Source organism: Odocoileus virginianus, chromosome 11 (assembly GCF_023699985.2).
Source record: "Odocoileus virginianus isolate 20LAN1187 ecotype Illinois chromosome 11, Ovbor_1.2, whole genome shotgun sequence".
Classification (NCBI taxonomy): Eukaryota; Metazoa; Chordata; class Mammalia; order Artiodactyla; family Cervidae; genus Odocoileus; species Odocoileus virginianus.
In genome coordinates, this window is record NC_069684.1 from 65,218,583 (window position 1) to 65,245,787 (window position 27,205).

The following is a 27,205-nucleotide window of genomic DNA, read 5'->3' on the forward strand; positions in this document are numbered from 1 at the left end:
TAAATTCAGACGAGGGAAATAGGAGAAAGGAAGGAAGGCAGTGTGGCACCAAGGCGCACTGGCTGACTTCTGTCTCATCCTACCCTGTCTGATTTGTCAGGATGCAAACCCATTTATTTCATCCAGTTTTCCAGACACGTGTACACAGTTGTTGCTTTTAAAATTTTTCTGCAAGGAGATCAAACCAGTCAATCCTAAAGGAAATCAACCCTGAACATTCACGGGAAGGACTGATGTGGAAGCTGGAGCTCCAGTACTTTGGCCACCTGATGCGAAGAACCAACTCATAGAAAAGACCCTGATGCTGGGAAAGATTGAGGGCAGGAGGAGAAGGGGACAACAGAAGATGAGATGGTTGGATGACATCACTGACTCAAAGGACGTGAGTTTGAGCAAGCTCCGGGAGATGGTGAAGGACAGAGAGGCCTGGCGTGCCGCAGTCCATGGGGTCGCAAACAGTCGGACATGACCGACAACTGAACATGAACAACAATGTCTACTTACTTGCCTAGTAAAAGTTTTGTGTTAATGGAGACAATATTTTGTTGTTGCTGCTAAGATAGTGAGGAGTCTGAGCATATTTGCATTGAGGGTCTAACGCACAAGCAAAGCTTACCAAGAAACAGAGAAAAGAAACTTAAGAGGCAGTGGAAATCATGCATTAAAAGCTCTCCAACTCTTCATCATCCCCAGAATTCACAGGAAACTCAATGTGGTTTTTGGATTGCACAGGTTATAAAGTTTGAGTTTCAGGAACATTTTTTACCAAGAATTCAGAGAGAGAAAGGAAAGTCCCTAAAGAGGTGTGATTTGCACTTGGTTTCTCAGAATGAACTCTCTAATGTGAACTGAAATAAATCGTTAAAAGATTGTTTCAGAGAAATACATAGATTGATGCATAGAATTTTGCTAAATTAGACTTAGAGCTAGTCTTGATTTTGAACCTGTATTCATCCTCACATTGAAAGGCAATTAGAAAATATGTCTAAGAAAAGTTGAAGCTTTTGGTTGATTTACAGGAAACTCTCTCAAGTGATGAGTGAGTGACAGTCACTCAGTTGTGTCTGACTCTTTGTGACCACATGGACTGTAGCCTGCCATGCTCCTCTGTCCATGGAATTCTCCAGGCAAGAATACTGGAGTGGGTTGCCATTTCCTTCCCCAGTTTCAACTGATGAGGCCAGGCCTTTATTTGCTATAAGATGTTTCTGAGTCAGTGAGTGATTGTGAAATGGTAGGAAGAAAAGAAAATGAAATCTTAATAAAATGGTGTATTTTTCAATGATGTATTATGAAGTGTAGATTCCTTAGAAGTATTTGCCATAATACTACTTGAAAGGATACATTTTAAAATTTTTTGTTGCAATCAAAACATTACTTTTGATGTTTCAGAATTCTATAGTTCCTCTTGAAGATTTCAGACCCACAAAATATAACCTGGAGATTTAATGGAACAAACCACGAAGAGAGTCCTTTACACAAAGAAGGAAGGATGAGAAGGGAGGAGGGAGGAAGGAAGGAAGGAAAACTGCTTATTTTATTATTTCAGCAATTTTCTTCATATCACAAAGTTGACTGTGATGATTAGCTTTCTGTGCCAACTTGGCTGGGTTATAGCATCCAGTTACTCAATAAAGTATTAATCTAGGTGCCGCTGTGAATGTATATGGTTAACATTCACAATCAGTTGACTCTAAGTAAAGTCCTTGCTACTACCGGTGGGCCTCACTCAATCAGCTGAAAGGCCTTATGAGCAAAATCAAGATTTTCCTGGGAGAGAAGAAATTCTTCCTCAAAACTACAGAATCAGAACCTTAGATCCTACCCAAGGGTTTTCAGTCTTCCAGGAAGAAAAAAAAAAAAAGATTATTGTGATTTATGTCAAACTCAGACCATTAGTGGTTTTTCCCAGAACACTTATTGGGTTGACCAAAGGGTTTGTAACATCTTATAGAAAAAAACCAAATGAGTCTTTTGGCCAACACAATAGTTTGGCTTCTTAATCATTGTATACTTGCACCATTTCATGGAGACAATAGGAAAATTAAGAGCAAGGCTGGAGTTCATCACCACCTATACAACCTTGACAAGTTACTTAACATCTCTGAGCCTCAGGGTTCTCAATTATAGAATGAGAACACCTCACTGACAAGGAATATGCATGCATGTGAGTGTTCTGTGTGTGTGTGTGTGTGTGTGTGTGTGTGTGTGTGTGTGTGTAGGATAAAGCACTTATAGTAAAGCTTGCAGTTCAGTGTCTATGGAAAGTTAGCCAATAAATAGTGACTGGATTTGATATATTTGACATTTTAAAGTTACACAGTCTCTGAGGTGACAAGTTCCTTAAGCAAAATAACCATTACGTTAAATAATACTTCCTCATACTTATCAAAGCACACCTCTAACAGGAACTTCCTGTCTTTCAAGATGAATTTTGGAATATGCTCAAAACACTAGTTTATCCAAAAGAAAATCCTCAACATGTGATGGTTACACTATAAAGAGAAATTTCCAGGATAGAAATAGGGATACATGGTTAATATATGTCTATAATTTATAAATATAAATAATAGGTATCTACAGACTCATGAGAATCATAGGCTATTAGATCTGGAAGAAGTATGGGAGATCATCTACGTCTCACTTTAGAAAAGTTTAGAAAAGTAAAATAATTCCTCCAAGGGCACAAATTAGTTAGCAGAATACTGAGGACCATCGGTCAGTTCAGAGATCTCTCTCTAGCTATGACCAACCTAGACAGCATATTAAAAAGCAGAGACATTACTTTGACAACAAAGCTCTGTCTAGTCAAAGCTATGGTGTTTTCAGTAGTCATATACAAATGTGAGAGTTGGACCCTAAAGAAGGCTGAGTGCCAAAGAACTGATGCTTCAGAACTGTGGTGTTGGAGAAGACTCTTGAGAGTCCCTTGGACTGCAAGGAGATCAAACCAGTCAATCCTAAAGGAGATCAATCCTGAGTATTCATTGGAAGGACTGATGCTAAAGCTGAAACTTCAATACTTTGGCTACCTGATGTGAGAATCCAACTCATTAGAAAAGACCCTGATGCTGGGAAAGATTGAAGGCAGGAGGAGAAGGGGGTGACAGAGGATGAGATGGTTGGATGGCACCACTGACTCAATGGACATGAGTTAAGCAAACTCTGGGAGATAGTGAAGGATAGGGAAGCCTGATGTGTTGCAGTCCATGAAATCACAAAGAATCAGACACAACTGAGTGACTGAACAACTCATAATTTATCTCCATACTTTAAGATTGTTCAAAGGGATAAACGTTATTTGCAAAACAAATCCTAATTCTTAGACATTCTCTGCAAAAATAAAAAAGACAATGATTTTTCCTCTAACATAACTCAGGCTTATTATTAAGCCTCTGGTCATCTGGCTGTCATTCTGGTGTGTCAGGCACTACGCCAAGTGCTTTGCTGGAGCTTTCTCATTTAATCCTCACAGGCGGCCCTTTAAGGTATGTGCTCTTATTTTCACCATCACCCAGATGGGCCAACTCGGGCTCAGTGAGGTTAGCTGATACACACAAGCTCTCCCTGCTACCCAGTGGGAAGACCAGATCTGAAGCGAGCCAGCCTGACTCCAGGCTGGAGTCACATAATCAGTCACAAAAATCACCCCGGGGGTTTGTGAACAGCTCACAGACTCCAATAGGCACAGCTGGGAGGGACTTTGAGGCACGATCATCAGGACCCTCTGATTACATACCCGGGGAATCCAAGACTGAGAGGGACACAGGGTTACCTCAAGCCCACCTGACTCACCAAAAACAAAAGGAGACTGGAACTCAGTTTTCAGGGGTTTCAGGCAGGTGTTCTTTTGTGTTGTTTCACTCCCTTCTGCATTGATTATTAAAGTCTAGCTTTATTTGAAAGTAATCCAAAAGGAGAAATTTTCATGATTAAGTCCGTGGCCTCCAGCAGCCAGAGGGCATCTTCTGAAAGCCTCACGGGAAAATCCAGAGGAGAAGAAAACAGCAGCAGTGCAGCCTTGAGACAAAAGCTCACAGATCGTCACCTAAAGGTGATAAGCATCACTCTGGTCACTAAATGACACAACCACAAACAACGTGACCCTCTTCCTTCTTACTGTGGTTACTCAAGAGGTGAGAAAGCACCAACCTTTGGGAAACTTCTGGAAAAAAAAAAAAAGATGCTAGACGGGCATGTTTTTCTCCTGAATTTATTTAAAACTCAAAGATGGTGATAGGTTTTTGAAGGGCATTAACCACCCTCTCCCCTTCTCAAAGAGTATTTTACTTCCACCCACTCAACACTTCTATAAGTAAGACCACTTAGTCACAGAAACGGAAGTAACCAAGGTTGGCAGTTGATTGCTTGTCTGATGTGTTAAAGAGTCTCAAGTGACTTCAACAGAGATACAAATTTGCAACTGAAAATGTTACTATCTTTAGGAGTTTCTTTCCTCCAACATTGCACCTGAAGCAGAACCCTCCCTGTGAGATCTTGCACACAAAGCCACCTGGCTGCTCCTAGAACGGATGCAGTAAGGAGCACTCCTCAAGGAGGATGGGGACTAGGGGCTGGGAAGTCCACTTCGTTTAAGTAGAAGAGTGATTGTTTAAAAATCTGACTCCCTACATCTCCTGCCAATCGGTCCCACTGCTGTATGCACCCATGGGGTCCCGTACCTCCTCCTGGCATTCACCTCACTGCATTTTAAGCATTACAAGCTGTCACTGTTTTCAGGCAGGAGCTGTGCCTGTCTTATTCCTCCCTTTCCGCAGCATCTAGCAATAGATGCCCAAGGAATCTTTCATGATTTCATGTTTAATGATTGTGGTATATACTCCCTAGAGATTTGCAGAATAAATAAATAAAAGTAAATAAATAAAAGTAAATAAAAAGTTACTTTTCACATGTAAGATACTTAACAGAGCTCCTCTTCTCCAGAATTAACAATACCATGTCCTGTGGCAACTCGTCCTGACAGGTCCTATAACATGTTCCATTGGAGTCATTGTACCCAACATCTGTCTCAGTGGGTCTAAAAAATTTTACCACGACTGAGAGCAGGGAATTCCAGCAGAACACAGGAAACTGTTCTCTCCCTGGAGCCCTCTTCACCTCTGTCAGGGTGTATCCTCTCCTTATTTAATCACATAACATTTTTGGACTATGTTCATTGTTTCTGTTCATTGTCAAATTTTTAAAAAATGGAAAGAAACGCATCCTATTATTTGAATCTAAATATAAGCTTTAAGTGTATGTCTGCTAACTTTTTCCTGTGCTTACTCCATGTTACTAAGAGCACTGTGTACCCTTGATCCTCTCATTTCCCTCTTGAGATGCCCCTGTCCTCCCCTCACTGTCGAAAGTGTTAGTGTCATGTGTACCTGAAAAGGACCAGAATTGAAGGAAGTGATCATGCTGACAACAGAGACAATTTTTTAAATCTGTCTTTAACTTGAGAGAAATCAGCCCCTAACTATGCCCAGCATGAATTTGAGCAGTCCTGTGTACAAGGCTCCCTGGTAATGCCAACTAGGCAAGAAGCATCACTGTCTTCCTCACTCCAGGAGTCCCTCCTTCCACTCAGCATGACCCTCCCCCTCCCACATAAACTCACAGATGAGGAATATAAGTGCCAAAAAGTTGAAACTACCTGATTGCCAAAAAGTTGAAACTGTTCATACATGATAGCCAAGCAGGTGTTTTCAAATCCATGCTAACCATTTTCCTATAAAGCTACATTACTTTTTAATACCCACTGTGTTCCAGGTTTCCCCATCAAAGCTCCAGATTAGAACTGATGCTTATTTTTCACTATTTCCTCTCCTCATTCCCTCTATACAATCTGATACTCAACCCCTGCATGTCATGCTCCAAAGTGTAAGATTTTTCTTTTTATTCATAGTCCAGGCTCAATTTATTTATTTTACTTAAAAAACTCTGATGAAATTCTTATCCTGTGCCAGGCAATATATTTATAGGTGTTAGAAATATGATTAATTTATCTATATCCCCATCTCATTCTAGAAAGTAATATAAATAATACACAAGTTTATAAAAGAGAGAGTGTGAGAAAGGAGAGAAGAAAGGAAGGTAGAAAGGAAGGGAAGGAGGGAGAGATGATATTAAAATAGGAGCAAATAGCAGAAAATTAAGGCCAAGGTCATAAAATGGAATCAGGAATTAGGTTTTAAGTCCATCCCATGAAGATCTGTAAATTTCCTATGGTTGGATCAGAGTTAACTTGAATTCTTTTAGTCAAGGCAAAATGGGAAAACTTGATCAATTTCACAATCAAAAGTGAATCTAACATAAAAAAACAAAAACAAAAAAAAACTAGAATTGCTCAGAAGTACCATTCTTCTTGGTCCTAAGAGCAGAAAAGCATTTTTTCTCAAGCATCCACATAGAAACAGAAATGATTAAGTGTCCTTCCTCTTCGAAAAAACAAAAACAAACTGTGAGTTCCTCTCCAACGACTTCATTTATTTTTCCTTTCTCCCAGGCATTCTCTTTTGACTCACTTCCTATTCACTTTCAACCCACTGCATTGAAACTTCTATCCTCATGACTTCTTTGAAACTGCCTGACAACTTAAAAGTTAACCTGTCCTGTGACTTCACACTTATTCCTGCTCAATCTCCCTTTTCCCGTCACTTTCGGGCTATGACCAGGGCAGTTCACACAGAGAACTACCTTGATGTGTCTGCTCCCATGAAGAACCTATTGAAGACCAACCTCATCACACCCTAACTCTTCTCCCAGTTTCCAAGGTGTTCACATCCAGCTTTATCTCCCACACTCGAGCTCACATCCTCAAATCCAATCAAGAAAAATGGTATGGTTGACCCCAACCCCTATATCTCTCTCATCTTTGAAGGATTACTTCAAAGGATTCCTACTCACAGGTTCAACCCTGCCTCCAGGCTCTGAGAAACCCAAGGGGTTTCCCCTTAAAACAAGGGGACTTGTAGATTCCACTGTGGTACATTGGCCTGGTCTTGCTGCTTACGTCCACTCTGTCAAGAGTACTTCTCATTTTTTCTGCTGACCACTAGCACCTCACCCTGACTTAGTTTTCTCTTGTTGAGCCCCAGGCACCAGGCGCTAATAATAACTCCACAGAGATCTCCTCTGACTTCTGACCTTCCTGGGCTTCCGCGTGTCGGCTGCTGGGTCACCCTCTGTCGATAGCTAGCCGCTCCCCACCTGGCCTTCTTTTGGACCCTTGAGTAGTTGCCCAGCATGCTTTCTCCCAACAGTCAAACATCTGGTGTCACACACCAACCACTTCTGAGATGACCTTGATTTCATGTTCTAGAGCTGGCTTAGACTTGAGTCCACTGATTCTAATTCCTGAACTTCAGTCTGGCCCATGCTGTAAACAGACAAACTCAATCTCCTCCTTACAGAGTTCACACAGTAATTAAGGGCCCACGTACTTTTCTTTGTTTCTTTTTTTCCCAGCTTTCATTGAGGTGTAAGTGAAAAATAAAAGTCGTATATACTTAAGGTGCATAATATGATATTTTCATAAACATATACATCGTGAAATAACCATCACAAACTAATTAACATATCCATCACCTCCATAGTTACATTTTTGCTTTACTTGGTGAGCACCATTGCGAGCTACTCTCTTAGCAAATTTCAAGTACATAATAGAGTATGATTATATATAGGCACCAGGTGGTACATTAGCTCTCCAGAAATTATTTATTCTACATAACTTAAACGTTGAAGGTTTTGATCAATACCTGTGCGTTTCCCCACCGCTCAGCTCCTATACCACCATTCTACTCTCTGTCTCTGAGTCCTATGTTGTTGTTTTTTCTTTGCTGTCCCCCAACTTTAGGATGGTATACTTCCATCCTGCAAAGCTAAATCTATCCTTAAATTATGACTTCAAGTCCTACTTCAACAAGAACATTCTAACTTTTCACTAGTACATCACTTCCAAACTTAATAGTAGTTACAACCTGTACTACCTTTATCCTCCCAAGGATATAACACAATTGTTGCTAATAACATTGCAATTACATAGTAAATATTTAATTTCAGCATAATTGCATTTCAATATTCAAAATAATTCAAAATATGAGCATCGTGTGGAGTTTTCATAAAACAAGTTACAAAGTATTGGACCATAAATTTAACCTAAACATATAAGGAAGATATTTAGGAAGATAGACAGATAGGTCACTTACATGATGGCAAAGCTATGGAAAAATTTTAGCTCTCAATTATCAGTTCAGTTCAGTTCAGTTGCTCAGTCATGTCTGACTCTTTGCAACCCCACGGACTGCAGCACACCAGGCCTCCCTGTCCATCACCAACTCCCAGAGCTTATACAAACTCATGTCCATCAAGTCAGTGATGCCATCCAACCATCTCATCCTCTGTCGTCCTCTTCTCCCGCCTTCAGTCTTTCCCAGCATCAGGGTCTTTTCCAATGAGTCAGTTCTTCACATCAAGTGGCCAAAGGATTGGAGTTTCAGCTTCAGCATCAGTCTTTCCAATGAATATTCAGGACTGATTTCCTTGAGGATTGACTGGTTTGATATCCTTCCAGTTCAAGGGACTCTCAAGAGTCTTCTCCAACACCACAGTTCAAAAGCATCAATTCTTCGGCGCTCAGCTTTCTTTATGGTCCAACTCTCACTTTCATCCATGACTACCATAGCTTTGACCATAAGGTAGGTTAAGCAGTGGCTCTGCTATTTAATATGCTATCGAAGTTGGTCATAGCTTTTCTTCCAAGGAGCAAGCATCTTTTAACTTCATGGTTGCCGTCACCATCTGTGGTCACTTTGGAGTCCAGGACAATAAAGTCTGTCACTGTTTCCATTGTTTCCCCATCTATTTGCCATGAAGTGAAACATGACAAGTGAAGCTCTCTTTGCCATGAAGTGAAGCTCTCAATACCAGCATAAATTCTATTCTGTTGTTGGCATTTATCTAAAGAATGTATGTTAACTAGACTAAAGACAAACTGGGAAGAGTAAAATAAAAGTCATATAATGTAAACGGATTTTAGATGAACTGCTTTAGGTTATGTTCTCTCTTGAGAGATTTTAATAGTTGTTTTAATATATAGTGTTGTGACTTTCCTGTACATTTTAAAAAAGTATTCAGTATTGTATGACCAAACTTGCTACAAACTATATTTACTTGGTATTTTTTGACAAACATGAACAGCTAAAATTTGGTTTCAGTGGATTAACAGGAAGAAAATATTCCAACAACACAAAATAAAATGAGATGACCAGCTAAATTTCCAGGATCTATCTTGATTTATAATTATAGGATTTAATAAAATACTAAACACCTGTAGCTAACAGATTCTTGAGATAACTTTCATTCCAACAATATGTACACTGTATGCAAAGAAATGGACTAGACAGTGTTTTTTTATGGTTTCTAACTTTATTTCAAGGCTACAGTATTTATAATTAGAGCCTAGATTGTTCCAATATATAGCTATGTACCTAACACAAGTCACTTAACTTCTCTGACTTTATTCTCTCAGTTGTAAGACAGTGATAATATAACTACCCTTTATTCTACAAGACAACATTATGAAAAACATATGAGATAACGTATTCAAATGCTACACAATGTTTAACACATAATTTAATTATTGATTTAAGAATGGAGAAAGCAATGGCAACCCACTCCAGTATTCTTGCCTGGAAAATCCCAGGGACGGTGGAGCCTGGTGGGCTGCCGTCTATGGGGTCGCACAGAGTCAGACAGGACTGAAGCGACTTAGCAGCAGCAGCAGTTTTAACAATAAGCATAACCACCTAAAAATTAAATATTTTGAGATTATAGTCATTCAACTTGAAATAGCTAGAATTGTACATTAATATCAGGTGATTTCCTTCTGGCTTGGTTACCAGTGAATGGCCAAGCTTGTTGCTGTAAATAAATGGGCACTTGGATGTTTCTAAAAAATACATGTGGCTCAAGATGAGACTTCTTCCGCTTTGTGGTCTCACATGTCTGACCACAGCAACTATTTTTAATCATGGCCTATGCTTTTTAGTGACATCTAACACCACACAGGAGAGTCATCATCCTCTTCGAGACGTAGAGATGTATGACGTATGACTACAATGCACTTCTTTCTTTCTTTATCTTTTTAACATGTGTTTCTACTTTGATAATTTTGAGAATATTCAGATCACCTCACAACACTGAGGGAGACACAGACCATTGCTTCCTCAAGTCTGGAAAGTTCTGCTATGAGAATGGGTTAGCCAACTGTTCTTGACCAATTAAATTAACAAACAAAAATGTTTCCATAGGAAGTTTATGAAATGACAACAAACTGCCATTATTTTCCACTCTAAAAAAAAGTGAAAGTGAAAGTCGCTCAGTTGTGTCTGACTCTCTGCGACCCCATGGACTGTAGCCCGCAAGGCTCCTCTGTCCTTGGAATTTTCCAGGCCAGAACACTGGAGTGGGTTGCCATTCCTTTCTCCAGGGGATCTTCCCAACACAGTGATCGAACCCAGGTCTCCTGAATTGCAGGCGGATTCTTCACTGTCCACTCTAATGGAATAAAAAGAACATTAAATGCCGAATGACAGCATTCTAATAATCACTTTGTTCCCCAACTTCAGCTGTGTCTCTCGAACTGCCGCTTATTAACCAACGCACACTCTTTGCCACTTCAGCTAACTACAGTCTTGATAGAGAAAACATGCCAAGGACTCATGAAAACATGGTTTTCATGGGTTGGCTAAAACATCATTCATATTATGGGATTATTTAAAGAGTGTTTTGGGATAAATAAAGAGCTTACACCTGCAGTGAACTGTCTTGCACTGAGCAATCTGGAGGTTCAAATTCCAATCACCCTACCTCCTAGTGATAGCTTACAGTGAACAGTGTAGGATTCGTGATCTCCAAAGGGCAGAATGTCACTTCTGAACCAAAGACATGGCTTCAGTTACTCAGAGCTTCATGTGGCAAAAGTTTTATTAAAGTGGAAAGGGATGAAGAAAGCTCCTGACATCAGAAGGGGGTGGAGAGCGCCCCACTCACTAGTTTGGGTGTGGCTTTATATAAGGTTTCAGTTGGTTACTCACAAGAGAAAGGTCTAACCAGACCCACTCCCACAACATACATCTTAAGGTTAGTCAAAAGGTTCTAGTTAAGAAGGAGAAACATGTCCTTGAACAAGATCCACTGTTATTACATAATCATTAGAACAGAGCTTAAGGAAAATCATGCCCTTGAGCAACAAAACACATCTTTTGTTGTGTAATCATTAGCTCTGGGCTTAAAGAAAGTTAGTCTTTTTTTTTTTTTTTTTTTTGAGGGTTGCAAGTTGAGTTTCATTTGGGGCAAAATGAGGACTGCAGCCCAGGAAGCAGCCCTCAGATAGCTCTGAGAGACTGCTCCAAACAGGCAGTCGGGGAAGGTCAATATATAAAATTTCTGTGAGGGGGGAGTTCAATACCATCAAGTGCTTACTTTACAAGAGATTTTCTGCTACTTGGGAGGATCTGATGTCATCATGGAGGGATTTAGTGCTTTCCTCTAGATATGAGGAGAGGCAAGGATTGGGGTCATGAAGTCAGTTCCTGAAAATACCCAGCCATCTAAAGACCTGTCCCACCAGGCTCCCTGGAGCACAGAGTGCCTCACTCCACCCTGAGCTCCCTCAGAGGGTGTTGAAGATCAACAGCTGCAGCAGCACAAGGTTCAATCTCTGCAGAGGCAGATGGCAAATGCCCTAGTTGTTCAGTCACTGGCAATGCTCTTCAGTTCAGTTCAGTCACTCAGTTGTGTCTGACTCTTTGCGACCCCATGGACTGCATCACGCCAGGCTTCCCTGTCCATCACCAACTCCCAGAGTTTACTCAAACTCATGTCCATTGAGTCAGTGCTGCCATCCAACCATCTCATCCTCTGTCATCCCCTTCTCCTCCTGCCTTCAATCTTTCCAGCATCAGAGGCTTTTCCAATGAGTCAGTTATTCACACCACGTGGCCAAAGTATTGGGAGTTTCAGCTTCAGCATCAGTCCTTCCAATGAATATTTAGGACTAATTTCCTTTAGGATGGACTGGTCAGAGCTCTTGTCAAGTGCCAATTTGGAGTTGACATTCAGCTCAGTCCAGTTCATTTCAGTCGCTCAGTCGTGTCCAACTCTTTGCGACCCAATGAATCACAGCATGCCAGGCCTCCCTGTCCATCACCAACTCCCAGAGTCCACCCAAACCCATGCCCATCAAGTCAGTGATGCCATCCAACCATCTCATCCTCTGTCGTCCCCTTCTCCTCCTTCCCAGCATTAGGGTCTTTTCCAATGAGTCAACTCTTCACATGAGATGGCCAAAGTATTGGAGTTTCAGCTTCAACATCAGTCCTTCCAATGAACACCCAGGACTGATCTTTAGGATGGACTGGTTGGATCTTCTTGCAGCCCAAGGGACTCTCAAGAGTCTTCTCCAACACCACAGTTCAAAAGCATCAATTCTTATCCTGGGATAATTTCACTCTGTATAATAGGCTCCAGTTTCATCCACCTCATTAGAACTGATTCAAATGTGTTCTTTTTAATGGCTGAGTAATATTCCATTGTGTATATGTACCACAGCTTTCTTATCCATTCGTCTGCCAATGGACATCTAGGTTGCTTCCATGCCCTGGCTATTATAAACAGTGCTGTCTTAAAGACTGTTGTCATAACAACTTAGAGTTTAAGAAAAAATGCCTTATGTGACTAAGACAAAGTAGTGTAGAAAGAAATGCCCTTTTCTCCTCCTTGAGGGCCCCAGACTCCCTATCAACCTACCTAAGAATTAGCTCTCTCACTAGACCTGTGAACTCAGGCAACTGAATTATCTTCATTATCTGTAAAATGGAGATAATAATATATAACAGGAAAGATTGTTTTGAAAAGTCAAGTTAAAATTCTTAGAGTAATACCTAATATATTAATTATCTTCTCTTTCTTCATATTATCTGTAGAAATTATGGGTTTAACAAGGTAAGCATTCTTATTATTCTTATATAGTACAAGACTCAAAATTTAATGACTTGCTCACTGTCACACTGCACATATTAGAAAGTGGAAAAGACCCTAAGCTTCCCCAACAACACCCAGTGCTCTTTATGATGCCAGAGTGCTGAACTGTTTTTCTTAAACTGGTTTTTTCATTTGACATCATTTAGCCCTAACACTTCCTGCAACCGCCCCGCCCCCTCCCAAAACTTCCAGTTGTATATAACATGTGTAGGACTATAGTGTTAGTCGCTCAGTCATGTTTGACTCTTTGCAACCCCATGGACTGCAGCCCACCAGGCTCCTCTGTCCATGGAATTCTCCAGTAAGAATACTAGAGTGGGTTGCCATTCCCTTTTCCAGGGAATCTTCCCAATCCAGGGACTGAACCCAGGTCTCCTGCATTGTAGGCAGATTCTTTACCATCTGAGCCACCAGGAAGACCCCAACCAAGTCACTGTAAAATCTACATATAAGCAGTGACTCAAAATCATGGGCAAGCCAATGCCTACTATTTTCAGGGGAAGGTATAGATGTAATGTAAATGGTTGTATTCTGAATTTTAATACTACAAAACAATTCTATTATACTCTATTTCTAAGAATCAATACAGAAATTGTGCCTCTATTTTAGTGCTATTATATGACCAAGTAAGAAAATAACATCAAGAAAATTAGAGATACCAAGGGAATATTTCATGCAAAGATGGGTTCAATAAAGGACAGAAATGGTATGGACCTAACAGGAGCAGAAGATATTAAGAGGGGGCAAGAATACACAGAAGAACTGTACAAAAAAGATCTTCATGACCCAGATAATCACCATGGTGTGATCACTTACCTAGAGCCAGACATCATGGAAGGTAAAGTCAAGTGGGCCTTAGGAAGCATCACTATGAACAAAGCTAGTGGAGGCAATAGAATTCCAGTTGAGCTACTTCAAATCCTAAAAGATGATGCTGTGAAAGTGCTGCACTCAATATACCAGCAAATTTGGAAAACTCAGCAGTGGCCACAAGACTGAGAAAGGTCAGTTTTCATTCCAGTCACAAAGAAAGGTAATGCCAAAGAATGCTCAGACTACTGCACAATTGCACTCATCTCACATGCTAGTAAAGTAATGCTTAAAATTCTTCAAGCCAGGCTTCAGCAATATGTGAACTGTGAACTTCCAGAGGTTCAAGCTGGTTTTAGAAAAGGCAGAGGAACCAGAGATCAAATTGCCAACATCTGCTGGATCATTAAAAAAGCAAGAGAGTTCCAGAAAAACATCTATTTCTGCTTTATTGACTATGCCAAAGCCTTTGACTGTTTGGATCACAATAAACTGGAAAATTTTGAGAGATGGGAATACCAGACCGCCTGACCTGCCTCTTGAGAAATCTGTATGCAGGTCAGTAAGCAACAGTTAGAACTGGACATGGAACAACAGACTGCTTCCAAATAGGAAAAGGAGTACGTCAAGGCTGTATATTGTCACCCTGTTTATTTAACTTACATGCAGCGTACATCATTAGAAATGCTGGTCTGGATGAAGCACAAGCTGCAATCAAGATTACCAGGAGAAATATCAATAACTCTCAGATATGCAGATGACACCACCCTTATGGCAGAAAGTGAAGAACTAAAGAGCCTCTTGATGAAAGTGAAAGAAGAGAGTGAAAAAGTTGGCTTAAAGCTCAACATTCAGAAAACTAAGATCATGGCATCCAGTCCCATCACTTCATGGCAAATAGATGGGGAAACAGTGGACATAGTGGTAGACTTTATTTTGGGGGGCTCCAAAATCTTGCAGATGGTGACTGCAGCCATGAAATTAAAAAACGCTCACTCCTTGGAAGAAAAGTTATGACCAATCTAGATAGCATATTAAAAAGTAGAGACATTACTGTGCCAACAAAGGTCCATCTAGTCAAGGCTATGGTTTTTCCAGTAGTCATGTATGGATGTGAGAGTTGGACTATAAAGAAAGCTGAGCACCAAAGAATTGATGCTTTTGAACTGTGGTGTTGGAGAAGACTCTTGAGTCCCTTGGACTTCAAGGAGATCCGACCAGTCCATTCTAAAGGAAATCAGTCCTGAATATTCATTGGAAGGACTGATATTGAAGCTGAAACTCCAATACTTTGGCCACCTGATGTGAAGAGCTGACTCATTTGAAAAGACTCTGATGTTGGGAAAGATTGAGGGCAGGAGGAGAAGGGGATGACAGAGGATGAGATGGTTGTATGGCATCACCAACTCAATGGACATGAGTCTGAGTAAACTCTGGGAGTTGGTGATGGACAGGGAGGCCTGGCTTGCTGCAGTCCACGGGGTCGAAAAAGAATTGGGCACAACTGAGTGACTGAACTGAATTGAGCTGAAGAAAATAACATTCATTAGAAATAAACACATCAGAGACCCATAGGTGTTAAGGCTCAAACAAATCTTTTCTGTTAGAGTTTTTTCAATATGTGAAAAAGACCATTACTAAAATTTCATTACTAAGAGCCCTATTAAACTTCTTGATAAAATACCTGTGAAGGCATGCTAGAAGAATAAGTTTTATACACACTGAATCATATGGAGTTTTTAATCCATCATCTCTTGCAGAGAAAATCATTTTGCCACAACTGTCTGGAAAGTCAGAAGGAACCTGTGAGCCAAATAAAATTCCTACAATCTGAGTTCAATTTCCCACCCCACAGTGTCACCTGCTTCTCTCCTTACACACTCATTTAGAAACCATACCTCCAAGAACTCAGCAAACCTCTGAGAAGCTGGCACCCCAAAACGGCTGCACTTCACAGGTAAACCCTGAGAGGAAACAGGAAAGGAGGAGCTATGGGGACCAGCTGCCCATCCCACAGGATGGGGTTAGCCTCCAAGGCCCTTCCAACCCCAAAGATGGAACAGGGCAAACCTCAGGGTGAGGGGTTGTTAGTACAAAGATGTTGGCCATTGACTCTATTACTTCAACACTGTACTCCCAACCACTAAAGCTGACCAGTAAATGTATTCCAAACAAATATAGCAGATTCCAAAGAGTTGTGATGGGTAAAAATCCTTCTTGCCACATATATGTGTATACTTCTGAAGAGAATAAGTGCATTTTTTAAAAGACCAAATAGACCAGTATAAAAGCTGATCATAAAGTCCTCCATAAAGTCCCCAAAGAAGAAGTTACAAGATCACAATTCAATAAAAATTTGATATTAAAAGTGTTCATTTAAACAAAAAACAGTTTGTGGCTATAATATTCTACAAAAACCTCAAGTCAGAAAGATAAAATAAAGGACTATTTATAAAATAAAATATAGCACCATTTATGCAACAAAATTGAGACTGTGCTGTGCTTAGTCACTCAGTCATGTCCAGCTCTTTGCAACTCCATGGACTGTAGCCCACCAGACCCTTCTGTCTGTGGGGATTCTCCAGGCAAGAATACTGGAGTGGGTTGCCATGCCCTCCTCCAAGGGATCTTCTTGACCCAGGAATCAAACTGGGATCTCCAACCTTGCAGGTGGATTCTCTACCAACTGAGCTATCAGGGAAGCCCAAAATTGAGACTAGTATATATTAAATCACAATTGCATAGTTTGTTTTTAAAAAACAAGTGTATTAAATGTTTATATCACACACACACACACAAATGAAGAAATAGTCACAAAAGAAAGCAGTTAGTCAATGAACAATGAAGGTAATCAATGAAGTAAATATCAGGTTAAAAATTGAAAATAATAAATTGGAAGTTCAGTTCAGGAAGGGTTAACTGGAAGAAAATAAAATGATAGAAAAACTTCTGCCCTAATAAAACAGAAATAAGAGAATAATATTTTAAGGGAAACATAATGATAAGGAGATGATTCATTATCCATTCATTCGTTTGTTTATTAGGAAAGTCTACGGATCATGAATTGCTGAATTCTAAGTGCTGGGCTATAATAAGACCAACACAAGGACAGTCCTAACCTCGTTGAGCCAGTATGTGCTGGGGGAGAGGGGAAGGAGGGGAAGGAAGGGGAGAAAAGGAAAGAGGGCAGGAGAAAAGAACGGTAGACGCAAAGAAAGAAAAAGAACATAGGCAGAAAGGAAAACAATTGGCAATAAATGTTAAAATAAAAATGTGATGGGGTCAGAGACAGAGTGAAAAAGCTGGCGGAGAGGTTTTCCCTTGTGTTCAGGCAAAGTCCCGGTGATAAGACAGCCCCCGGCCCTGGAGGAAGCGGAGAGGTGAGCTTCACTTGTTTCTGGGAAGATCATTTCAGGGAGAATGAAGAGCAAGTACAAAGGGCTCAACCTTCTGAGCAGGGCTGATGGCGCAAGAGGAATATTATAAACTCTCCCATGCTTTCAGGAATCCACGTGCTGGGGAATGTGCTGGGCTGAGTCTGAGGGAGAAGCGCGTCTGGCCAAGCCTCCCCACACTGCACATCGTGCAGGAGCATGAGGGAACTGCCCAGGGTCTCTAGGTGGCCAGGCTCCAGATGCTTCAGGAGGGCCTCTGAGTCTCAGAGGAGCATGAGAAGAGCCGGAGAGCTGGACGGAACTTAGCGGCAACCTGCCTGCCCCAACTGAGCACTCGACCGGCCTGGGGGTAACTAGGTTATCGATGCGCCTGGACCACCAAGGGTCAGAGGGCAGTGTGGAGGGATGCCAGGATGGACAGAGGACATGAGTAGGACCAGGTGGGCTCTCCTGCTCAAAACAAGCCACCGGGCCCAAAATGAAGTCGCTTGTGCCACGGCCCATGTCACCAAACCGAGACTTAATTAGCTTTTGCTCTCCCAGAAATGCAATCTGGTACCAGTCAGTCAGGAATCACCTGATCAGTACTAGTGAGGTCGTCTGACGACTCCTGCCATCCCTTATTCGAAAGTGCCCTGGAGATAAGCAATCTGCTTTTTATCCCCCCCAAGTATAACTTCCTTGTTCCTGACCCTCCTTCCTATAAAAGTCTTTCATTTTGTTCAGTTCCTTGGAGCGCCTTTCTATCTGTAAGATTAGATGCTGCCCAATTTGAACCAGTTTTTGCTCAAGTGAACCCTTAACATTTTTACTATGCCTTGGTTTATCTTTTAACACTCTCTACCCTGAGATCATAGTTCTATGGTACCCCCAGAAGAATCAGAGATTTTGAAATTAATTTGGAGGATATGAAATTTCAGTTTCTCAAATACATGAATTAATGGGCTGAAATCCATATTCACTCAACTGCTGAGGACAATGAGAATGCAAATATACATATTTCCATACAGATATGAAAATACACACTTGACATGGAATATGTACATTGCCTGCCAAGTTTTTTTTTTTTTTTGGCAGTGCCACATGGCTTAAAGGATCTTCATTCCTTGACCAGAGTTTGAACTCAGGCCACAGCAGTGAAAGCACCAAGTCCTAACCATTGGACTGCCAGGGGATTACCCAAGGCATCTTTTTCCTTGCTGTATTTTCTTGGGAATTAAGGTTATCTAGGCTCTGGATTTCTTTGAGCCCTTTTTATTGGGGGGTGAAGGGTGGGCAAGAATACCGGAGTGGGTTGCCATTCCCTTCTCCCGGAGATCTTCCCAACCCAGGGATTAAACCCGGTCTCCTGCACTGTAGGCAGACGCTTTACCGTCTGAGCCACCAAGGAAGTCATGGGTGCTTCAGTGGTAGAATTCTCACCTGCCACGCAGGAGGCCCGGGTTCGTTTCCCGGCCCACGCAGCCACAGCCTCCCCTTTTTTTTGTAGCTTCCCTGGTGGCTCCGATGGTAAAGTGCCTGCCCACAATGTGGGAGACCTGGGTTCGATCCCTGGGTTGGGAAGATCCTTTGGAGAAGGAAATGGCAACCCACTCCAGTACTCTTGAGGAGCCTGGTAGGCTACATACATGGGGTTGCAAAAGAGTCAGACACGACTGAGTGGCTTCAACACTGTAAGACTGTTGGGCTTCCCTTGTAGCTCAGTTGGTGAAGAATCTGCCTGCAGTGCAGGAGACCTGGGTTCGATGCCTGGGTTGGGAAGATCCTCTGGAGAAGGAAATGACAACCCACTCCAGTATCCTTGCCTGGAAAATCTCATGGATAGAGGAGCCTGGTGGGCTACAGTCCATGGGGTCGCAAAGAGCCGGGCACGACTGAGCGACTAACACACACAAACAAGCTCTGGATATGTCATCAGCCTTGCACAGACCAAACCCTGGATGTGCTAAGTAAATAGTATTCTGCTGTAATTAAGAAAAGTGATTATAGCTAAGAAACTGCTGTGAAGACATGTAGAGTCAGGAGTGCAGAGGACAGGGAATCTGACCTAGTTTGGAGGACTGGGGACAGCTTTTCTGAGAAAGGGGATTTTAAAGTTTCCCGAGTGAGAGCGCCTCACCGTAAGCCTGTGGAGCAGGCTTTTTCACACCTATTTTGAAGGTGAGGAAAAGGGGGACAATGTTTACCTCAGGGGAGGTCAGAAACTGCCTTGTCAATAATTGCTTGCTTTTCACAGGGAGGATGATTTTGTGCATAAAAAACTCCTTGGAAGGAAAGTTATGACCAACCTAGACAACATATTAAAAAGCAGAGACATTACCTTGTCAACAAAGGTCCATCTAGTCAAGGCTATGGTTTTTCCAGTAGTCATGTATGGATGTGAGAGTTGGACTGTAAAGAAATCTGAGCACCGAAGAATTGATACTTTTGAACTTGGTGTTGGAGAAGACTCTTGAGAGTCCCTTAGACTGCAAGGAGGTCCAACCAGTCCATCCTAAAGGAGATCAGTCCTGGGTGTTCATTGGAAGGTCTGATGTTAAAGCTGAAACTCCAATACTTTGGCCACCTGATGCGGAGAGCTGACTCGTTGAAAAAGACCCTGGTGCTGGGAAAGATTGGGGGCAGGAGGAGAAGGGGTGACAGAGGATGAGGTGGTTGGATGGCATCACCGACTCAATGGACATGGGTTTGGGCAGACTCCCGGAGTTGGTGATGGACAGGGAGGCCTGGCATGCTGCGGTTCATGGGGTCACAAAGAGTTGGACACGACTGAGTGACTGAACTGAACTATGTAACTAAAAATCTGTTTTTACATAAGCTTAAGAAAATCATGCCTGATCATCTAGTAAATGTTGCCAGTGCTAGGATTTCAACTCAGGTGTGTCAACCGCAAAGTTCATAACCAATATGCTCTAGAAAACATCCACACTTCCAGGAATAAGGCAATGGGCATGGAAATCATCACAAAAAGAATACAGAATGAGATATTTTAATCAAGGGTCAGAGGCTCGGTACCCTAGGTGTGTAGAATAGGTCACCACGTATCCCTTAGCACTAAGGACTTTAGTGATTGTTCCCAACAAGTGCCCAGTACTGTCCTCCTATGAATTCATGTTCTGTTTCACAGTCAGAACTGTGACATTCCCCCTGCTACAGGGACTACGACTCCTGTGTGCTGTTCTGAAAGATGAAGTGAAGGTACAGAACTTAAATATAAAGGCAGGACCTGGATCTTTGGTCTCTACTGGTGGAAATCTCGCTCTGCAGTTAACACACACACACACACACACAGACACAAACGCACACCACTGCCCCCAGCACTTTTTTATCCAGTTCATTACAGGCAGGAAATCTCTGATAATCTGGTAAGAAAGGGTAATAGGCCTTCTTTTCTCATAAGGTAAGCATCAAGGTTTTACCGCCTTGGAACTTGGAAGTACATGTCCAGATTCTTTGTTGTAAGCAAAAATAAGACAAGACAAAAACCTAATTAAGCATAAAAGGAATGTGTGTATTAGAGGCCTATTGGGTAGCTCTTTTGAGCTCTACAGGGCTCAGAAGTTGGAAACCCCATTTCAAATCTTGCTGCCGAACTGCCCCACACATTGGCCATCACCACTCACCCCAGGGGAACACGCACTCAGTTGCCAACACCAAACCCCAGGCACACAGAGCTGCTTCCAGATCCTTCAGCACCGCTGCCCCAGAACGGACCACAACTGCCACCCCCCACCCCCCATCCCCACCCCCCGCCTCCGCCACTCGCCCCCTCTCACTTCTGATTCACACCCGTCATCGTGCCGGTATGTCTGATCAGCAGGTGCCCTGACAAGTGCCCATGTCCTCACTACAGGGAGTCTGAAACATATTTAATTTTCATTTACAAAGTGGGAGGTGGACTTTATCTTATAAAGTAGGGGGTCTTCAAGGGGTTTGACAAATCTCTACCAGTGAGTACTGTGGCAGAACCGAGGAGAACCCAAAATGTCTTTTTCCATCCTCGTTTTCTTTTTTGAAACAAGGGACCAAAAAAAAAAAAAAAAACCAACTAAAAAGAGTCAATAATAGATGTGATAAATCCATTCTGAAACTCTTCAACACCTTCGTTTTCAGCCAAAAGTGAGTATTCTACCTGAAGAAAACACGCCTTCACGGAGGTTAAAGGTAGTGCTGCAAACTGGTGTAGCATAAAACAGACGTCTCGTTGACTTTTGGCCCCGGGGACACAGTAATGGGCCCTTTCAGCACCAAAGCTGCTGCTCCTGCGGACCCTCACCAGTCATCTTCCCTCTCCCCCACAGCCCTTCCACCCCTTCGGCCCATCTCTCGGGAATAACACATCCACGACAAGTGTAGCGATGTCATTATTTAGCATCGTCAAAGACACTGTTTTGGTCACTGAAATCCGCCTCACTACTATAATCATGGACTATGAAAATAACTATGTGAAATAGGTCTTAAATATAGAATCTCAGGGGTTGGAGAAGAAGAAAAAAAAACAACCATGCAGCCTGCGCTTTAAAGATGTCACCTAAAGCTTCAAGAAAAGTGTTGCCATTGGATTTTTCTACAAAATTATCATGAAAAGTTAGTGTTAGTCGTTCAGTCCTGTCCCATTCTTTGTAACCCCATGGACTGTAGCCCTCCAGGCCCCTCTCTCCATGGGATTTCCCAGGCAAGAATTCTGGAGTGTCTTGCCACGTCCTTCTCCAGGGGATCTTCCAGATCTAGGAATCGAACCGGGTCTCCTGTATCGTGGGCAGATCCAAAATTAGCACATCAGTTTTTAATAACAGTGGGTTATAGCGACACCTACTGGCTAATAGGCATATCTGCTGCTGCTGCTAAGTCGCTTCAGTCGTATCCGACTCTGTGACCCCATAGACGGCAGCCCACCAGGCTCCCCCGTTCCTGGGATTCTCCAGGCAAGAACACGAGTGGGTTGCCATTTCCTTCTCCAATGCATGAAAGTGAAAAGTGAAAGTGAAGTCGCTCAGTCATGTCCGACTCTTAGCAACCCCATGGACTGCAGCCCACCAGGCTCCTCTGTCCATGGGATTTTCCAGGCAGAGTACTGGAGTGGGGTGCCATTGCCTTCTCTGAATAGGCATATTTAGAAATCCCCAATTTGACCAGTTCAGTTCAATTTTTCATCCCTTTTTTTCCCTGTCAATGCAGACATGATGTTTCCATTTAAGGATTCCAGCACATTTAAAGAAGAAAGTATATATATGAAAGATAGAAATGCTCAGGAGAGCTGTAATTAAGAAAGGCCACCTTTAAAAAAATTCTACTTAATTAAAATTTTGATATCAGCTATCGATCACAGTTTAAAAAGAAATAGACAATAAAATTATGCAAATTCAAAATAATTGCCTGCACTTTAATCAGTTAATACCCCAAAAGTATCAGAAAGTGAGGCAGAATTGTTTAACATAAAATTACTGGGATACAAGTCACAGATTTACAGACCTGACTGTGTGCTAATTAGCTATTGTGACCGTCAGCAAACTGTGTGACTTCTCTCTGCCACAATTCCATAGGTGGTAATATAAGGATGGTTAGACTTTAGATAACTTTTGAGAGTCACCAAATTACTACAAATTACTGTCAGTCACATGGTCTTCCTTATCTTGACCTCTGTTCCTGCTGCTGTTCCTAACACTACAGAATATCTGGGTTCTCTGTTCCAACTCAGAATTAAAGGTTTAATGTATGTCAGTATTTCTGGCACATGAATTTTCTTTTAGGTCACAAAATTTAGGTTCTTAAAATTAAATTCATTTATGGTCACAAACTTGGATAAATGTTTCATCATTTCTCTAGCTGTTGAATGAAGTGATGTTAGCTTTGATGTTTCCTCTATTTACTTCAATAAAATGAAGAAGGAAACATTAACATCCTTTACTTAGTATTCAACAAAACCTTTTTTCACTCGTTCCGTGAGATTCTTAATTCTGGTTGACTCCATCAAGTCTTTTCACAGTCTTCCACTTTCTGCATCTGAAAGCCCTAGTCCTGAGAAGTGAAAGTGAAGTTACTCAGCCGTGTTAAGACTCTTCGCGGCCCCTTGAACTGCAGCCTAACAGGCTTCTCTGTCCTTGGGATTTTCCAGGCAAGAGTACCAGAGTGGCTTGTCCTTTCCTGCACCAGGGGATCTTCCTGACCCAGGGATCAAACCCGGGTCTCCCGCATTGCGGGCAGACGCGCTACCCTCTGAGCCACCAGGGAAGCCCTCACATTGGACCTCCCCAACCACTTTCCTTATCTTCACTTTCTAATTATTTTAATTTTCATTTTCTTTTAGAAAATTTACTATTAACTATTTCAAGCATAGAGAAACTGTAAGTAATAATATGTCAGAGACTCATGGCTCCACCACTTTTGGGGGGATTGGTAAATTTTAACATTTTGTCTTACTTGATTTATTAAAAACAGAACACTGCACTGTTGAGACCCTATATATCTGCTCCCTATCCCCACACCTTCACTATCTAGATTTTCAGTTTATAATCTACATGCATATCTTTACATTTTATTAGTATAATTATAAATAATATGTGTATTAGTTTGCATGATTTTAGATATTATATAAATTTTACACACAACTATATATCGTTTTGCAATCTGTGGAGAAGTTGTTAATTTTAACAGTGAATTTTTTCAATCTTTTCTCTTAAGGTTTATAACCTTTAGATTTTAAGGCTCTTTATCACAATGTCATAAAAATAGTCCCCACTGATTTTGCTCTAATTAGAGATTTAATGTTTAGGTCTTAACCCATATTTTTGTGTATAATGTGAGGTTAGGGGTCTAAATTTAGAGTTTTCTCCCATGAGGATAATCAATTATACCAGTACTACCTATTGAGTAGTCTGTATTTGCTACTGATTTCTTCCTTTGTAATTTTATTTAACATATGAATGGGAATATTCTGTCCTGGTTCTTCTATTTGCACAGATACTTCAGTCTCTAAATTTCTTTAACTTGAGAGTAAATCTAGGTATCCGTTCTCTCCACCTTTTTGGAAAGCACAATCACTATTTTTGAGCCTTCCTTTTACATCTGAATTTATGGCATGAACTTGTTAATTTCAAAGGAAAAAGCTCTAGTGTAACTCTGCTTGGAATTATATAGAATGTACAGGCAAATGAGGGCAGAATTCACATGTTTATAATGCTTTCCTCTATGAACACAACATAGCTCCTTATTTATGTCCTCGATTTGTTTTGCAAAATATATTAAATTTTCTCTAGAAATTCTTTCCTATTTCTTGTTAAATTTATTCTTAGGTTCTATATAATTGTTGCCGCTATTATAAATGTGCTTTGAGTTCTTCTCATTGTTTAAAGAAAAGCAGTTTACTTTTACATGTCAATTTTACATTTCAACAATCTTATTAAAATTCCTTTACTGTTAAATAACTTTCCTTTTTCATTCCTTGAATTTTCTAAATAGATAATCCTACCATATGATAAAAAATAATAATTTCATCTGTCCATTATTAATAATTATTTTTAATTTCGGCACTAGATATGGCCTCTAGCAAATGTTGAATAGAAAAAGTGATATTAACCTTTTATCAAGCATTTTACCAGCATTTATCAACCTTTTTATCAAGCATTTTACTATGGTATTTGCTGTAAGTTTTGGTAGAAATTTTTCACACAATTAAGGAAATTCTCCTCTATTACTAGTTCTTTAGAAACTTTTATTGCACATGAGTATTGCATATTTTTATCAAATTATTTTCCTAAATTTATTGAGGTGATCATAGGGCTTTTATCTATTAATGGGGTAAAATATGCTAATAAACTTCATAGTAATAAAAACTCCTTGCATTCTGAAACAAACTCAATTTAATCCTAAGGTATTATTTTACTCAATGTTAGATTAGATTTGCTAATATCTTAGGAATTCTGCTTATAAATTTATAAGAAAGATGAGTCTACAATTTTCCTTTCTTCTATTGTCATTCTTAGGCTTCAATACAGAGGTTTTACTAGTCTTCTAAAACATGCTTACAAGGGTACAAATTCTCTACTCTCTGTAAAAGTTTAAGCATTGAGATTATCTGTTAATGACATATTTGGTAAAATTTACCTGTAAAATTATCTGGGGCTGGATATGTATGTTTGTTAGCATAAGAGAAGAGGGGATTGGACTAGGTTCTAAAGATTTTTGACCTTTCCATCCAATTCCTTTAATATAGATTTACTCAAGTGTTTTATTTATTTTTCAGTCAGCTCAGATAAATTACAAATCTGACCATTTCCTGCCTTGACAGTACTCGCCTATGATTAAGCCTAACATATGCCGGATCTGTAGGTCTGTAACCATGATCTTCACGAATCTTAATGTTGTCATAGGACAGATCTCTTTCCATCACTTTTGCCAGACAGACTTCCTTACTAACTTTATACAGAAACAGAAACATTTATTTCTTAATTCTATGTTCCCTTTCTATTAAATTAGAATTACAATTTTTTAAATTTTATTGTTACTTGCTACAGGCCAACATTCCTGATGAATATAGATACAAAAAACTCTCAATAAAATACTAGCAGGCCAAATTCAGCAGGACATTACAAGAATCACTCACTGTGATGAAACAGGATTTATCTCCGGGATGCAGGAATGTGTCAGTTGTTATTAATCCTGACAATATCTCAATTTCCCTCAGGAAACTAGCCTTTGTAACAGGAAGTAACTTGCTTGTAATCTTGCAACTAGTATGATGACTCAGCTAACAGAAAAGATCCATCTCATTCTGACGCCAAAGCTGGTAACCTTTCTTCTTAAGAACTTTCACATGGATCATAGTCAAAGAGCACTATTGCTTATTTTGGGCATTTATTTGTTAATTAACTCTTTAACCCAGGTTTACCCAAATAAAACTCATGTTGTGCTCAGTCACATGGGAATCTGCAACCCCAAGGACTATAGCCTTCCAGGCTCCTCTGTCCATGGGACTGTCCCAGGAAGAATACTGAAGTGGGTTACCATTTCCTCCTCCAGGGGATCTTCCCCACCCAGGTATGGAACTTGTGTATCCTGCATCTCTTGCATTGCAGGAGGATTCTTTACTGATGAGTCACAGGTGAAGCCCCAAACTCATGCTAATTTTCTCTTTATTCACTATAGTCTCCTCCATCAGCTTGTACACCCAGGGATTATTTTTCTTTAATCTGTAAACATAAACTGTTGCAAACAGGGATTAAAGTCAAAGAACACACAAAATACAGTCAATTGTACAGACTATCCTATTTATCGATGTGAATATGACATCCTAGTACAGTGCCTGATTTTTCTAAATAAAGTCAGAGTGATTTGGAAATATTTTATCTAAGTACTTCATGAAGTACCTCATAAAGAAAGTGAAGGTGAAAGTTGCTCAGTTGTGTCTGACTCTTTGCAACCCTGTATAATCCATGGAATTCTCCAGGCCAGAATACTGGAGTGGGTAGCCTTTTCCTTCTCCAGGAAATCTTTCCAACCCAGGGGTTGAATCCAGGTCTTCCACAATGCAGGCAAATTCTTTACCAGTTGAGCCACCGGGAAAGCCCAAGAATACTGGAGTGGGTAGCCTATTCCTTCTTTAGTGGATCTTCCCAACCCAGGAATCGAACCAGGGTCTCTGGCATTACAGGCAGATTCTTTACCAGCTGAGCTACCAGGTTGCCTCATAGGTCATAAATAAAATATTATAAATATAATTCTTTCTAGAAATTATTAAAACTTCAGCCCTTAGCAACTATGTCTAATTAAAAAATTTTTTTATTTAATGTAAAAATAGAGAAAAACTGAATTTAAGATCTAAAACTTCAAAACCATAATTTTTTCAAGTGGCTATTCCATCAGTCAACAAATTCAAGTGTGCAAAAAGTTTCATTTTTTTTCAAAGTAAACTTACTGTCAATAAGTTTAGACTTACTATGAAGTGAATGAGACTT